The 18486-nt window shown below is 34.8% G+C and overlaps 2 long non-coding RNA genes across 2 annotated transcripts; one reads left to right on the top strand and one right to left on the bottom strand.

The window, feature by feature from the left end:
* Nucleotides 1–323: 323 nt before the first annotated feature.
* LOC136849930 (uncharacterized) lies at nucleotides 324–7507 on the top strand. Its single transcript, XR_010856476.1, has 4 exons — nucleotides 324–422; nucleotides 1253–1366; nucleotides 2396–2520; nucleotides 7014–7507. It is a non-coding gene; the product is annotated as an uncharacterized lncRNA (long non-coding RNA).
* LOC136849931 (uncharacterized) lies at nucleotides 7499–17476 on the bottom strand. The gene is made up of 4 exons (XR_010856478.1): nucleotides 17386–17476; nucleotides 13951–14241; nucleotides 11822–12049; nucleotides 7499–9019 (listed from the first exon to the last, which is right to left on the bottom strand). It is a non-coding gene; the product is annotated as an uncharacterized lncRNA (long non-coding RNA).
* Between the last annotated feature and the right edge of the window lie 1010 nt (nucleotides 17477–18486).

The raw sequence follows: 18486 nt of genomic DNA on the forward strand, positions 1-18486 counted from the left end.
TTCTTTGGTGGAAATTTTACTCCAGGCATCCGGCTGAAATACATGAATATGTATCGAAAGTGTATCATGCCTTTAATCTCTATATTATGTATTAAAACGTTTGTGAGTGACAAAGGCACAGTATTTGGACTTATTGTTGTGCATTAAATTTGAGCTTACAATCAAATGTCAATTTTCTAAAATAGTATATTGCCAATAATAATGATCTGAACCAACAACTTCCAAAGAGTCCAGGTGTAGATGGCGCTGCTCGTTTCACAAGTGTCACAAGGACTCTAAAGAAAAGTGTCTCAAAGCCCACAATGTGTGACTTCCTTGTTCCTTCATCCTTGTTGTCAGTTGTAAACGAAGCTGGGAGATTTTACTGCCACCATTTTGTTTTTTGATGTCGAGGATGTAAATTTACTCCACTGATTTTGGGGGTAAGTGAATATGTTGTTACATTTGTTCTTTGTTTAAAATATTTGCTTGGCATTTCGTCTGAGTACTCTAAGAGATACTTCTCGATTATAATTTGAAAGGTGTTGCAGTGGTTGGGTTTTCTGTGTCTAAATCTGTAAAGATAGGCATACTTGTAAGTGATAAAGTATCAAAAGGATCTTTGAAAACAGGTAATGTCAGGTTTAATGTGAATCCGGTGATAATTCTACAGTTAACTGAAAAATGAATGTACATTTTGTTCACACGAATTACAGCTTCACAGAGGAAGTTGTAAATGCCAGTGTCTACTGAAAAGCGTGCTGACATACTGGATAGAGTAATCGCAGATTTGTAACTCATATTTGGTAAATAAACTTTTCAAACTTGGGGTCTCTGAAGTACTCATTAGAAGTTCTTATATAATACAGATCTTAGAATCTGCCTTTCTGCCATGGCTTAATTGTCTTGGGCATGAAAATTCGTAGATTAGTAAATGACAAGCTTTTAATCGTAAGGTTATTGTTCCAATATGGTTTTTGCTTTCAATTCCTACTCACATCGAAGTTAACATTCTTCAGAAATCCATGTGATAGAATTTGTCAATGCAAGAAAATACCAGAGAGTCCCTAGTTTGAAATTGTTTATTTCGAAAGTGTTGGAAGTTTTTAAGGGTTCGGTTGTTGTAAACTGAATCGCAAAAACTCGTTTTCACCTAGACCTAAATGAGTCATTCGACGATTGTAAAAGTTTCATTTTAACTTCACCAATGATAGTGTACTCCTCACCCGTACAGAAATTGTTTTTTAAGATCTGATGTTTTATTTCTTTGCAGGTTTTTGGGAATTGTTGCGAAAAAGTTGGGGCAGATGGAAGACTGAATTTGGAGGCTTCAAAAGAGCGTGTTGAAACTTCAGCATTGACAATACAGTTGTCAGGATGCCTTGAGGTAATTTTACCCTGCATTTTTATATACAACCTACTACTCGCTAAAGTTTACGAAAAATACTAGACTAAAATACTTAATTGCCAAGACTGCTAGGTGAATTTAGTACTGAAGTATAAACTAGGAAATTCTCCTTGAGTAGATTTACAAAATTTTTAATGTCTTCAGAGAACGCTCAATGCTTCGTAAACTGTGCCAGAGATTTTGGGAGCTAGTGAATATTGTTACATTTGTGATTTGTTAAAGTCTGCTTATGGTTCCTTCCAAATAAATTACGATTTTTTCGAATATAATTCGAAAAGGTGCAGTGGTTTTATTTCGTTGTGCAAATATACGCTTCTGTAAAGCATCTGTGAGTATGAACTAATTTAAATCGTCGAACTTTGTCCATTTAAATGTACTCGGTTGTAAGCAATCAACAATTCGTCTGGTAATTAGATCTTGAAATCTCTCCCTAAACTGGTAGCCTTGTTGCTGTAGGCTAGTCTTGAAATTCGAATATTTTTATTTTAATTTTTCTAAATGAAAAATTGTTAAAATGGCTTCTTGCAACAGCTGTCAATACCGACGTGCCTAGTAAGCAGTCCCGTGTAATTTCCCGCATGTCCTATGCTATAAGTATGATGGTGTAAAGTTTCTACAAACTTGAAAAGTAATTGAAAGGCGTTAAGATTTTCAAATTTACTATAAACGTTAAGAACCACAAGTGAACTTAATGGCATTGTGAAGAAAACTTAACTAGATGCTAAAATCACCGGCTAGTACTTTCTGTTCGTGTTAACTTTTGAATTTGTGATGGTAAACGAAAGTTAGTTGATCCAATATGGCTTATGTTTTTAAGTATTCATAATCATCAGTTAATATTCTTCATGATTCGCTATTGGTCAGACCTCTGCCAAGGCCCCAGTTGTAATGAAAAACAAAAATTAAAGCTTAATGTCATTTGAGTTTCAAAATGTTCCGATTAATGTTTAAAGCCTTTACATTTCATGTCCTAAATAAACAAACTTAATTTGTAATTTTTTCCAGCAGATTGCCGGTTTGTTAGCAAGCTCATCTGTGACGGCGGTGCTTCTGAAACTAAAACTTCAGTCTACAGAGAACTTGGTTATTGCGATTAACTACGTGGAGGGAAGAGCTTCGCAGTGATGGACGAAGTAAGAAGAAAAAGAATATTAACAGTACTAATGTAGACCTAATACATTAACGAAGTTAGCCTTAAAATTTCTTTATCCTTCAAATTAATGTAAGCTTCGCGGTGGTTGGCTTCTGTAGAGCGTATAACAACTAAAGATGTTTTGCTGCTTCATCCTGTCACTACTTCAACACCTTATTTGCAAAATTGTTGAGTTTTGTGCAATGGAAAGGGTAACTTGAGATTTGATTGCAAGATTTTGAATGTTAGACTGCTGTAAAAAGTTGGTTATATCAGTTATGTGGTATTGTCAAGGTTCATAATTCAATCATAAAAGAATCTATATACTTTTTAGTAAAGATTCTATTTAGTAAAGTAACGAGCAATTGTAATTAAAAAAATGGGGTGGGATTAAGCCCAAGGTAATTTTATAAGAACAAAAATAATTAACGCTTTGCCCTCCAGTGACCTAAAAATGCGGTTGTGGACGATTCTGGTATACACAAAGCTTTACTTTTCGTATGTCATTATCCAAATGACAAAGATTTCTCGACAGATACAGAAATAGTTATTTGCACTCTTTGATGAATATATTTTCCAGACATGGAGGGGAGGAAGTGAGGGATAATTGTCAATATTTTCTTCATAAACATAGAACTAGTCTTTGTTTTCATTCAAATATTTTATCAAAGTTAATTACCAAATGAAATGATAAACTGATACAGAGTTAAAGTATCTAATTTTCTTCAACTTTGGAATAAACTCGCTATTTCGTATGCAAGGGAGGGCAGACTGTAGCTTAATATTTTCGTGTCCCCGTCAGCAATAAGGGAAAGCTTGAATTGCACAGAAAACTAAGCTTTTTTTAAAGCTCAAGTATAATGCACGAAAATCAATCATATAGCTATCATGTGTTTCAAAGCAGGGCATAGAGATTACCTGAACACTTTCATCTCCTCGTAAATATGTATGAGCAGAATTTCCGTCAAATCAGTCGACAGTAATCACTTAAGAATAGTCTGGCTTGTTACTCTTATCACTGTGATGCATTTATAATTGGCAGTATTTGAAAACGGTTATCAAAGTTGCATTTGACTGAACGTGGCAAAATAAGTCTGGTTTTACTGATATACACGATCAAGGAGAAACTGAAGCCTGGATAAATAAGAGCGTGGTGTTATTGATAACAGTTAAGTGACCTAGGCCCTGCGAGGGGTCTAGTTCGTCCAAAACAGCTCATTGCAGTTAAAGCAAATTAAAATAATTAAATAACTGATCTGGGTGGACAGGCGTTAAAATTGGTGCTATTCATTTCAGTTCCAACTTGAAAGGTTCTACGTCGGTGTTGTACTATGTCGACAGCAAAATACAATTGACAAAGTTTCCGAAAACTTTTTTTCTAATGTATTTATGATAGTATATAAGGACATAATGGGCTTTTATCTATATATTAATAAACAGCAACTTTGTAGCACATTCATGCAACAGTAAATGTACGTCATGAAATTACATTTAAAAACGAATCCGCAAATTGAGTTGAATGTAACTACAAATGAAATTGAGCCGAATTGTCATTGCGGTTGGCTAGGTTATATTTAATGCTGACGTCATAATGGGATAATCAAATTGAATTGAATTTCTATAAACTACATAACTATGTAATATATAATACATATGTGAATATTGTTCGTGCTTGTGCAAATACAGCTACGTGTAGACTTATTACTTTGATGGTAACAATTCTTCTGACATACCAAACCGAGAATTTATTCTGTTGCATGTTTGAGTTAATTTTAAGTCTGGTAGTTTTGAAGCGAAATTTTATTAAAATAATAAGCTTTCTGTGTAGTCACATTACTGAATTTGTTTATACCGTATAAACAGTCTGAGCAGTTCATTGGCTTGTAATTTTATTAAATAAAAAAATGAAAGACGATTAAAAACGTTTATCAAATTATCTTTTGAAAGTAATCGAGCTTTTAGTGAATTACGTATTAAAGCTTTTTTGATTAAGTAATCAAGCTTTTAGTGAATAAATAAGGCATTAGAGCTTTCATGATGAGCTATTTTTTTTAGAGAGCTTTCTCCTTTTTTACCTATTTGTAAGTCTGGGGGAACTTAATTGTCTTCGTCCAGTGAATTCAAATTCAATTTTCCCGATGTGTATTTTCTTGGCTTCAAAAATGTATATTCTTCTTAGGTTCTATTTGTAGTTAACAATTGAGCGGTACATCAGTGCACTTACTTTATATTCTTGACTTATAAAGATAGTGAAAGCACTGCATTTAGGATGTATGAGACTATCATATGGTAATATACTTTATTTTGCCTACATTCTGAATAAAGCTTTACGTCATCCCCGTTGGGGGGTAGCGCCGTCAGTGCATCTCACACGTCGTACTGTAGGCATTACTTAATGCCTTTACATCATCCCTTCGGCCCCTAGTTGCAACCTCTTTCATTCCTTATACACTACATCCCGTTCATATTCTCTTTATTCCAGCTTAAATTCCTTAACCCTCTCCTAACAATTGTTTCAAAATTATTTTTAGCGCTGAATGACCTTTGGCCTAAGCTTCATTATATTCCAAGCTTTGTATCACATAAAATTTTGGTCCCTAGATAAGCAACTACAGCTGTCTATCCAGCTTAGAAATTAGTCAGGTCTAAATTTAAGAATTTCCTATGGAACTGAAGTAATCTGAGAGGTAATATCCAGTTTCCACTGTCTTGTATGTAATCTCATCATAAACTGTTCAGTAATTAGTATTACTAATCATTTGTCCCTCTTAATTTCGTTGCTTTTCACAAAGAATTTTTGTTTTTTGGCTCCATACTTATGAATATTTTAGCTTCAACTTTTGTTCCCTGACACATTCGATTGTCAGTCATCTTAAGTTCATTCAGTTTTGCATTTCGTATTTACTATAGTAAACTAATATTCTCTTATAAACAAAAAACTTTCTGAAATATATTTTCCTAATTTGTGATAGTTCGAAGATTCATTTTTCCTCTTACCTATTGTTTTTCGCATATTTCTTTGCCATTCATGAAATAATAAATTTACACAATGAACATAATATACTTGATACAAGCTCGATTTAACTGAATCTGAATATTGCTTTGTAAAAAAAAATCACATTCCTATCGAATAACTTGAAGTTTTTGATGCACAATTGCCATTTCTTGAGCTATACTTTCAAAAATAGGGATATGATCCAGATTTAAAAATATTGATATAAGCCCCTTTCAAGGACACTCAGTTATGTTTGGCCTCCTGTTGCATAAATCGCGTCCCAAGTCCTAAGGTTAGTGTCCCCTTGATTTAGATGGTTAGCATCCATTTTCGGTAAATCAGTTGATGACACCCTACTTCCACACTACCCACACTTTAAAGGTCTAGGTTTTGTATCTCGTATAGAATATATTTTGTAAATCTCGAGACAACCCACTTCTTTTCAAAGGCATCATATTTCATAGTTCCCTAGTGCCAGACTTTACCTGTTTCCGTCAACATCTTAGTTTTGTCTCTACGGATTGTATCGCAGCAAACTTGACTTAGTTGTTTGTCAGATCAATTGGTGGGACTTTTTCAACTTTTAGTCATTTGACTGAACTTTTTCAACTATTGAACCATTTGGTGTGACTTTTTGTATGCTTTGTCCGGTGGGGGTGGTGTTGCACAACGCAATCAGTTTGCAGCCATCAAGCTCGAGGAATAAGACAAATTATGCCACTCTGATGTGATGTGGTGCTTTAAAAAAAATAATCCACATGTAAGAAAAGTAAGGAACTTGGATAAGTGATATAAAGAGAAGTAAAAAAATAAATCCTGCTAGTGTCAGTGAAATTCTAAAGCTACATAGAACTTTCAAGTGGCACAACTTTTGTTATGAATTACGTCAGACTAGGTCAGAAGCAGTCATGTTCTACAAAACAGTATTATTATCCAGCATCAGTACACTTTGTATTTAGCTGTGTATCTGTAGACACCTTGGGAATTCACAGAGCTAAAATTCCCTAGCCCACCTTTAAGCCTCTCTATCTAATGGAGCATTTTCTTACCACGTCTCGCTTATGCTACAGCAAACCTCCCATCTTGTCTGAACTTATAAAAGTAGGTTAGCTGTAAGTTTCTTGATTACTAACCTTGTTAATAACCCAGGTAAATGGCTTGTAAATCATTTTAACATTTAAAAAAAAAACTGTCAAATTCCTCTTGAATTTATGAAAAAAATCACCCAGAAACCTTAATGTCTTTCCAAGATAAAAGTTGACCTGAAATCTCTTTGATCCCATTTTAGGTTAAGTTTTCCTCACCATTTAGCACAAACTTTGTTCTTTCTTGGAATGAGGCTGTTTCCTTTTAAAATATTCACTGTCTAGTTCATTTTCCTTAAACTTGTAGCATAATTTCTAAGATTCATTTTAGGGTATAGGGCCATGTGAATTTAAAAACTCAAATGAGTGAAGATGGAATAAAAAAAAGTTCTGACATGCTTTAATTTATTACAGGTACTTCATGGGTTGGTTTGTCTGCTAGACCTTGACAGGTTGGCTGTTAGTACCAGAGGAAGAGTATCGACCAGTGTCTCAAGATCTATGAGGCTGTCTTTCATCATCTGGGTGCACCAATCAAATGCAACTTCTCTTTGCATGACACACACCTCCCCACCAAAATGGACAATTACACTAGGCTGAGAGAGTTCATGTTTATCATCCCATGAATTTTTCTCAGCCTGTGTGAAATTGTCCATTTTAGTGAGGAGGTATGTCATGTGAAAGGGGTGGTACATTTGATTGGTGTAGCCCCTTAAACTTTCAAGAAATTACCTGCTGGTATGTGGAGTCTTCTGTTTAAGAAGATTTAGCAGTACCTTAAATTTGCAGTGTAAAAAAAAAATTTTTTTTTAATAAATACCTTGCTTTCATGTAAGCAAGATCTATCTACAGCTGTGGAGGTGGTGTTCAAAATATTGGTGTGATGTGAATAAAAGCCCTTGTCAAAATATCACATTTTATTCACCAGAAAAAATGGCGATATCCTCATCACTTCAAGTATAGTCGATAACCTTTCCACTGAATTATTTTCATGTTTTCTGCCAAGACAGTGAACTGTACACCTCACCTAACCTAAGGAGGACAGAGATGGTTGGCACCAGTTCACAAGCAATCCTGCTACCAAGGACCATATAGGAGACAAATATAGTATCCTCAATCTGTAACTTCTCTGCTTTGGTTACTGTGCTGTGCTTTCCTTCTTAATGGAAACCTGTAGTTCGGTATGTGGCAACGAGTTTATAAAACACTTTGACCCTTCAATAATTTCCAGCTAGTTCAGTTACAGATTTCTGTATATAAAGAGCTCATTAACCTGGAATCATGCTATTGACAATGATCAAGCTTCTCTCACTTCGGCCTATACACTACAGTGCTACAAACATAACAAATCACACACTTTTAAAATCACGACTGGAATAACATTCAAGCCACATTTTTTTCTGTTCCACCTGTTAAAGCTGTTTTGAGATTCCTAATGAATAACATCTGCAATACTAAAGCTTAACCTGTTATCTTAAAAACTGTTCCAAACTTTTAACAAGTAATTCTGCATTTGGGGATGGGGGTTGTAGAGGTTATATTTCAAATAATTATGGGTCAAATAAGTATTTTTTAAATCTATTTAAATGAACTTAGCATTTAGGTCATGCACCACATTATGGGTTTGGTTACACAGTGTAGTGAAATGCTTTTGCAAAACAAGTTATATACTACGTACTCATATCGGCAATATCATCCAGGTACTTCATGTTAGTAGTTGCAAATTAGACCATCAATGCATTTTACATCAGTTACAGCTCTTGTGAGGATTATGAAATCATTATAGTTCTTGTGGGGATTATGAAATCAATCAGCCAAAGAGGTCTTAAAATTCTAACTCCAGCTATTACTTAAATACGAACTGAAACCCTACGTAACCTTGTCCCAAGTTAGCTAAATGGAATTTAAAAACTCTGACTGTTGGTTGTCACAACTGAAACTTTTTAAGTCCTCAAAATGTTTAACGTTATCCAAGACATTTCTGAGTAAAATAAACTCCTACTACAATAGCCTAAACAAATGTCAATAGCAATAATTTTAACCAGATTAAGTTATCCAGCTGTTTAGATGAATTATCCATAACTTAACCTACTGGAAATTATCCAAGTGACAAAATCTTACAGTAACCAATCCTAGGGCCAAATACCATACCATGATTTCCAAAAGCAAAGAAATGCACAATACAATAACCATCAGAGAAGTTACCATGGACTCTATACATGACTCATATATGGTCTCTGGTAGCAGGACAGCAGGGAAAACTTGAGTCAAACCATCTCTTATCCTCATAAGGTCAGCCACTGCGAGTTTTGGCTCTTGTATCCCTTCTTCCAGCTGGAAAACTTGCTCTTTAAAATCTCCGCACATCCTCTTACGATCAGACACTTGCGAGTATTACAGCTTGGCATTACGTACCACACCTGAAAGATTACTTCAATTTTAAACAGAAGAAAACAGCAAAGTCAAATACTTAAAATACAAATTTCAGCTTGACATAAGCCTCAGAAGGTAATGATCACAATATTCCCTGACTCTTCAAATGAAATGATGGATGAATGAACTAAAAAGAAATTAATACAGAAATAAAAAACTATACAGAAATTAGATTCAGTACATGACAAAATGATTTTCTAACATATAACATATACAAAAGGTTTTACTCTCCTATCAGAGTGGCCAAACTCAATGTTAAATGTTTTAGCATGCTGTTCTATACACTCAGCCCTATAAAAATACAGACCTCAAATCCATCTAAGTAATATACTTTCTTACAATAAATAAAATTTATGAAAAGTTAAGCCCTGAACTTGTACTTGAGTCATGGGTATTTGGGTGTAACACTTTACCAAAATTAACGGTGTCTCCTACTATCAAACTAAGAACAATACTATTAACCAAATCTCTCCTTTCTTCTCCCAATATCAATTCATGTATACTTTTCTACATAAAAATATTTGTCTTTCAGGGGAAACTAAATTCTCAAATTTTTGCTCCCCTTTAAGAACTTCTGTACAATAAATCACCCCCAGCAATACAAGGGTACTTTAAATAAAACATTGCTTCTTGAAATAAAATTAACACATTGAATTTCTGTAACAAAAGGGCCTTCTTTGCGTTAAGTCAGTTTAACAGATCTCTATGGTTCTTCTCAGTGTCAGGCATAAAACTAACAATTAATTGAATGATACGAATCTGAGTTTAGCCACTATTGCCGTATAGTACCATTTTATACAGACAGGCAACTGCAGTACTAGCAGGTGGAACCCATTTAGTAAAAAGTTGTAGCAAGCTTCAAAGAAGACAGTGACACACAAAAAGCTTAAAAGAGCAATGCCAAAGACTGAAAATTCAACCCGAGTGAATTTGTTACTCTCACATAAGTGAAACATGCAGTATATCAGAAACGTTTGCTTTAATACGTCTGCTAAAACTGGAAATGAATTCAAAGATAGTATACATTAATCTAAAATAACTGATTTCTTCAAGTAACGTAACCTTTCTTCATTGAAAATGTCTCAAATTATCACAATCTGCCAAAATAGGTTTGTCTCTAAACTAAATGGGTTCTGCCTGCTAAACAATGTATGTACTAAATTTGGCATAAAATGCTGAAACTGATATTATTACACATCTTGAACCTTTTACTCCAGTGTCCTGGATTCAACCCAGTCATGAGGTAGAAAACTATTTCTACTGCACATGAGATTGTACGTTTGTTTTCATTATCACTGTTATAAGTCAGTAGTATAACAAGGCCCTCGAGTCCATTCTGGACTCTCTTCGGGCTCACGTGAAGACTTTGTCTATCTTAACGAACTGCAAAAATTACATTCAGTAAGGTTATCTCTAGAGCAGAGGATGAAAAATCACTCGCTTTCAAATGGTATGTTCCTCTTAACAGATGACAGGTAAAAGCTGGCAAAGGTATCCATTTCAAATGCATCACTGCAATGACAAGTGAAAATCTTTTTAAATGCACAATGCAATGACCTCAAAACCTTTTTAAATGCATCGATGCAATGCCAGGTGAAAACCTAGCGATTAACTAGGAAAGGCAGCAACGTGAAAAGAATGACAGTCTTTCATGTTAACTCTGTTCAGGATACTTATGCATGACGATGCACTTCACGCTCGTCATTTGTTTATGTTTGTTCATGTTTAAGTTGTGAGAGAGGACAGAGCGAAGGGTCATGATGTAGGCACTTGGTGGAAAAGTTAAGTATACCTTAGTTTTACCAGACCACTGAGCTGATTAACAGCTCTCCTAGGGCTGGCCCGAAGGATTAGACTTATTTTACATGGCTAAGAACCAATTGGTTACTTAGCAATGGGACCTACAGCTTATTGTGGAATCTGAACCTCATTATAGCGAGAAATGAATTTCTATCACCAGAAATAAATTCCTCTACTTCTTCATTACACGGCTGGAGACTCGAACTCGGGCCTAGCGAATGCTAGTCCACAACTCTATGGATCGGATCTCCGAGATGAATAAAGTAAGTTTTTTATGTCTGTCTTTGATTTCTCCTGCCACACTAGTCTACATGATCATCATTTCATGGCTGATGTAACTGGTATGAAATATTCGAGCTGTTTACTACTTAACGCAACCAAACCAGCCTGCACCAGCAACAAACCTGAGGGCTAAGAAGAATGAATTCTGTGTCCCTCACTTCTGCCAAGAAACAATACGCTAAAACAATATGACCACTGAATAAACCACAGAGTCAGCAATTTATAAACATAGTCAAGAATATAAACCATTCAAGAAAATGCACAAACCTCAAAATAAGAGAATTCACAAAATGAATGAATACATCTGTGAAAAATTGTACTATTCCACAGAAAAATGAAGTAATATCCCACTTTGCAGCCACTCAAATTCAACCACTAATTTCATAATGATGGTAACTGTGTACAAGGGCACGATAATAATCAAATACTGGTTTAAAAGGGCAAATGATATGAAGAATACACTGATCTGGCAGTTGAAAGAACATTCAATGAGCATCTGCTGATGACACAAATTAATCTACTGAAAAGCTTTCAGCAGGTTAAAAAGTGAAGGAGGCCAAATCAGTTATCTAGCCATGGCTATGGCAATTTTCAACAGCTAATTAGTAGTCACTTCTCTGATACAGAGAAGCATTTATATGCAGTATGTGTAAAAATTTAAGGGTTTACATTTTGTACGAAAACATTTCAAATACAATTTCACTTACAAATGAAACCACTAACACTCCAAAAGTAGTTGGCTGTTAGTAGATGATGTTCGATGCCTGAGAATCTAAATGACTTCATTCTCCAAACTAAGGCTGAAGATACATAAGGTGATCCATAACTGAGTATCCAAACAGCCATATAATCCAAATATAGGCTAAGAGTACCGCTGATGTTCCATATATTTGAAACTGTCGATATCAAAGTGGACCCTACAGGATATGACCGATCTGAAAAGGGAAATACACTCTTTAATACTGCCAAAAGTTGTTAGTGTTTAAGACAGGATGTACCATAATTACAGTAAATTCTAGCTATACATGTAATATTCTTTCATTCAAAAGTCTGAGTATATTAATCCTTTTTACCATTCTTCATGCTTAAGGAATTTATTCAACATATGACATTCATCACACATACAAAAGAATTAACACCCAGAATCCCACTACCAGTGGATTAAGAAACTCTCACTACAAACTATTGTGTTTGACCAGCTAACGCAGTTATGAAACATGGGAACCTATACAAGAAGCCAGAACATTTTTCCAAGAAAAAAAAAACCCAAAAGGAAATTATTTCTCAATGATTACGTAATGTGCTAGCCAGTTTTTTCAGGTTTACAAAAATCACAAGATTGGTTAATTTGTGTTCAAAGATACAATAAAAAGTGAAAATCAAGAGAGAATTGGGCAATTTCAAGGAAAAATACAGGATAGCTGCAACTCACTACAAAATCTCCAAATCCAAAGGTGTAGTAAGATTACAATCAATTGGAGCAGTGAGTAAAATTTTTAGACATTTTACTGATTTATTCTTCAGAGTTGGGTAGAATATCACACAGGGAAAAAAAATCAAGTTGCATAGCTACGTGCGTAGAGATCTAATGAAACAAATGATGGGTTAATACGAAAGAGAACATCACCAAGAACCTTCATGATAACTTTCAGTGTCACTACTTGGCATTCTGAAATAACAATAGGTTTTGTTTTTCACACAGTTTATAACTTGTTCTACTTGATTTATGATACGAGCAATGGAGCATTTCACTCTTTACCAAAGCTACAAGTGAAGCACTGATGGTGGTTACCTCATGAAGACAAGCTATCCCCTAAAGTGGGAGGCCAATACCTGTCACTGCAGGTATTCAATCTATGATACAGACATCAAGTACTGTACTGTACCCTTTCCACTAGCTCATTACTCTCTCCACATAACTGGATTTCACAGACATTATCATTATCACTTGATCTTTGGAGTGCGTGTGAATAACGATATGTGTATTAATGTTGTATTAACTATTGTTGTAACTTGCTACAAAGTACGAGTATGTTGTAATTCACTACAAAGTACAGCAAAAGATAAATACTACATCTCACTTTGGTGGGGTCTCTTTATCAAAGAAATCAATCACAGTAATGTAACAGATGCACTATGAACTGAGTATGATAAATTACTTGCTGTAAACATTGACATTTACTTTCAAATGAATAAGAAATGCAAGACAGACATATCACTTTAAGACTGCACCTTCTGCAGTGCTGTAAATGATCCTATAGCTTTCAGTGCTTCCACATACTTTCTCCCATCATGAAAACCAAATGTTGTGTCACTCATGGTGAAAATGGAAGATGATTAAAAGGTCCACTCTCTGGAGACCACGTTAAAAGTGAGCAAGATGAACCTGAGAAGAAAGGGTGCTCTTCACAGCGAGATGCATCAGTTGCTGGCAATCACCAATGACTAATTCAGATTTAAAAGTTGGTCTAGCTTAGGAAAGCATCAAAAGAAAAAGTGAATTGCAAAGCAAACACTTGTATTTTTCTATCAAAACAGCTGCAGAAGACTACCAATGCAATATATCAACATACCAAGAAACAGCAAGCAGTTCTCCAGGAATTGATATCTACTTCAAAAAGTAGCATTTACTTTAGAACATGAGTCAAATGACAAAGAACTATCCAGAATAAATGCTCTTAAATCATGAAAAGTAATCATACCATATTACTGCAAATAAATATCAGTGTAATAAGCATCTTATGCCACAAGATCCTAAGGTTGTCAAACATCACAATAAAGAATATGGAGCGTAAATCCCAAAATAAAATAAATCACAAACATAATTTACTCTTACCTTACTCAAAGTTGCTGATATTACTGGACAACACACTTCTGAATGATGCACTCTCTGCTTCCAACCAGCATCTCCTCATCACATATACCGAGCTTAAGTTAAATGATTGTAGCTTCTTCTGGAAGCGCTTGCATATCCTGGTTGTTGACCACTACCCTGGTCACTGCACCATTCTCAACCTGGTGCATTATCAGTCACTGCAGTACACCAAGCAACCACAGAAGTGTTGAATCCACAGATCCGTAAATTTTGTTGTAGGCCCAGGCCTATTGAACATGTCATCCATCATGGCTGAAAAGAGAAAAAACTATAAATTACTCATATAATTCAAGGGTGTTAAAAAACAATTATTCAATGTTACTGAATTACTGTTTAGCCTAGAACAGGTTAGCATCATTTTGGGATTTACTGAACAAGAATAATTTCTCATCCATATGACATCAATTAGTGATGAGCAACCAATGATGACAATTTTTTCCTTGTGAAATACTTCAGGCTACATGACATGACGCAGACTCACAAAGCAGCGCTCTCAGCTGTCTTGAATAAAAACTGTGCAAGCGTAAAGGCGTTTAAAATTTTGTGTACCATCCATATAATCACATAATTTGATTTCTGCTAATTAGGAAACAGCAAGAGAGAATTTCATACTTTTCATGTTAGAGAATCTCCCCCTTTTCAAGCTCATTTTCTCAAAACCAGTATTGTAATATCTTGACTTCTCATTTTTATCTAATTCTCATTACATAATTTTTTCTTTTAACTCATATGTTTTGTTTTAATTTTTTAAACTGAAATTTTATTTACAAAATCTATTTCTGTAATTCTTTTATTTTTTTTCAGTTTTATATTAAGGGAAGGCTTGCTCCTGTTCATCTTATTGGGACTGACCATGGATGTACTGAGCAAATCCTGAACTGGATGATGGCGCAGTGTTTTATGAAGGCCTTGTGGCATTTTTATGACTCCTAATTCAGCACTAGTTTGATTTACTAAGTGGGAAATTTTCATTTGAGAATTTTGGTACGTTATTTTTTGTGAAACATATGTACTTTACGGTGGTTTTCCTTTCACAATGGAAGAAGTTGAGCTTATAGAAAAGAAGACTAGTGATTTAGTAGTAAACAAGTCTTAACATAAGAGAGATAAGAACTGGTGGGGAAAAAACTGGGAGCTCAACAGTCAAAGAAACTGTTAAAGTTGTCAGGTCTAATCTTAGGCCAAAGAAAACCTAATATTTTACAAACCATCAAAGTGCTGTACTGTATAAAAGTCTTTCATTACTCACACTGGCACTGTAAAAAAAGTAATTTGTTTTACTTTGGTTACCTACACAAAAACCGGCAAGGTCTTACAATTCAGAACAGAAGGATGAAATCACATTACGAGTGGGCTATGGTCACCTACATCATTATTGTAGTTTTTTCATTCTGTTAAGTAAATTCCTGATTTACTTTTTTACACTAATTCTGCCACAAATGTATAAATTACCGAATAGTGGTATGATGCAGAAACTGACAATTTTTGTTTGTTGATATGCTGACATATTCAGCAGTGAATTTTTGAGTAATCTTCAGTCTCATGTCAATCATGTCCTTCTTTTTCATAATTAGACATCACCATTAAAATGGTAACTGTTTTTCCAAATATTTTCATTACTTTACTAGACATCTTGTTCCTTTAACAAGAACTATTTAAAACTTCAAGAACTTTTCATTTCATCCCACTTAACTTCTCAGTTCAGTTTCAACATGCCTTAGTCAGGTAGGATACCATGCCCTAGGTGAGGTTAGGATAGGAGGCAAAGTCTCGCTAATGAGGTAGGATGCAGCACCCTAATTTAGGTTAGGAAACAAAAAAATTGTTAACATTACATAAAAAATGTTAAGGGAAAAATTCTGGCATATACAGTATGCACTATTTAACAAAAGACAATGGCATTTATTAACATAATTTGTTCCCACATGACTGAAGACTTTTTTTTTTCCTGTGAAAAAATCTTTGGAAATTACTAATCACAGAGAAATGGCTTGGTTGGTGTTTTAAAATAATTATTACTTTGTTAACACTTTGACATATTCAATGACTGCCCTTCCTATACGTAATTTTTAAGATACTTTACTGTTGCGCTTGTGAAGTGTTGCAAAGCTAGTTCTACATCTTTCTTCAGTATATTAACATGTTCATTCCTTCATGTTATCAGGCCTAGTGTGCATGTGTGGCGGTGGGATCATGGTTCTTACATTCTTTTTGATATGTAGTTACTGAAACAGTTCTTTGGTCAATTGCATATTTGTTACTCTCTTTCCCTACACAAAGAAATGACACAGCCTACCCTATGTCATACATTAAGACATTATACAATTTTCAACAACACAGATTCAATATGAAACTGATAAGCTTGGCCTATGGCTTTTTCTTAAAGTTTATGATGCGATTCAGACAAATCCGATAACCATTTACGTAGCAAATGATTGGTTAACCCATAAGTGCCCGTATCTTATGAAGATGCCCATATCTACGACAATTTAATGTACAGTAAGACAAAACATCTCCAGTTAGGTTAGGTTAACATAATGTATATTTTTCACTCATTTTTGTTAACTCCCTTTAAATTCATCATAATCATATATATAAAAGGTGATTTGAAAAACCAGTTTCAGGACGAGCAGTTACATTTTAAACATTTACTGAAACATTAAATGCTGAAATCATTACCCAATTTTATAGCTTCGGCTATTGCAACATATGCGCTGGCTAAGGAAAAATGATCAAAATTGTTTTATTATTTCCTATGTTATTTATGATAAGCCTATGCCTACCTGTTAGCATAGGCTACTTATTAAGTAGCCATGTGGGGGATACAGTTTTGGATTTCCTTTGTCGTAATTACAGATTCTGTTTATTAATTCCAAAAATAAAATAAATATGGAAGTTTGAAATACAAATAACTTGGTAATATTAAGATAATTGATATTTCTAAATCACTGGCTACATTGGTACCTAAGCATAGGCCCTATAGGCCTATATGGGTGAAGATTTGAGTAGATTACTAAATAGTCCTACTGATTAACTCTTTATTCACACTATATATTTACAAAATAGTCTAGGTCTATGATAACAGGTTTGGTATAGGCATAGATAAGTCTGAAAATTTACTAAAATTTCTAATAATATTTGCACGACCTAATGATAAGTTTAGCCTTAAAGTCTCATGACAAAGTCTTGCCATACGGTACTTAAAATTAACGCAGGCCCAAGGCTTAAACTAAACTTAGTAAGATTGGACCCTGTCCTACCCCAAGCCACTCCATATTAACCTTTATATGCCTATTTATGCTATTTACCACAAGCCTAAGACACAATAATTATGTATTTAAACCATTAATGAAGTCCATAAAAAACAATTAATTAAATTTAACTGTAATTTGTTACCGGTTAAGAAAATTAATGTCCACCGTTGAACACAAACAATAACAAATGTAAACCGTCAGGTATCAAACTGTCAGATGACGTCATTAGCAAACCTTAAATAGTAGTAGTCGTAGTTGCTGGTATTACCTATGAAACGGCTCCGATAACACCTGTGGACGTAAATTCTCTCAAGATAGCTGTGGCTTTACAACGGCTCCGATACACGTGGACGTTGATTATCTCATTAGCTTAAGCATTACAACGGCTCCGATAACACCTGTGGACGTAGATTATCTCATTAGCCTAAGCCTTACAACGGCCCTGATATACGTACATGTACATTATCTCAATAGCTTAAACTATACAACGGCTCCGATACACGTGGGTGTAGATTATCTTAGGTCTTACAACGGCTACAATACACATAGATGTAGATTATCTCAATAGCTTGGGCCTTGCAACGGCTCCGATACACGTTGACATATATTATCTCAATAGTTTAGGCTTTACAACGGCTCCGATAACACCTGTAGACGTAGATTATCTCAGTAACTCAGGGTTTACAACGGCTCTGAACACGTCAACGTAGATTATCTCAATAGTTTAGGTTTTACAACAGCTCTGATAAAAGGGTTAGGCATTACAACGGCTCCTCCAAATTGCTTTCATTTTTCTTCTAAGGTTACATGTATGTGCGTACGTATGTGTGGGGTTTCCTTCACTGAGCAAAACTTAATCCACAAGTCCAATAAGTCTGTCACGATCTTCGACCGAGAACGAGTGACATTCGAGATTTTTATCAAAAGGCTGGAATTATATATAAAGAAACAGAAATAAAATAAAGATAAAACTCTAAACAAATCCCTAAATCCTCCCGCAGCTCACATTTTGATATTTTTTTCTATTTATTTCATTGTGGTATTAAGATATGTTCTGTGCACTTCATCCAGAACTTGGTAGGACATGTTGTTTTCACAGATATGCCATTAAAGGAAGGCAGAGAGAGAGAGAGAGAGAGAGAGAGAGAGAGAGAGAGAGAGAGAGAGAGAGAGAGAGAGCGCAAACACATCTGGAGGCAACACTTGTGACTTTAATATGGTAGCCACGTCTGTGTAAACAGAC

Source organism: Macrobrachium rosenbergii, chromosome 21 (assembly GCF_040412425.1).
Source record: "Macrobrachium rosenbergii isolate ZJJX-2024 chromosome 21, ASM4041242v1, whole genome shotgun sequence".
Classification (NCBI taxonomy): domain Eukaryota; kingdom Metazoa; phylum Arthropoda; class Malacostraca; order Decapoda; family Palaemonidae; genus Macrobrachium; species Macrobrachium rosenbergii.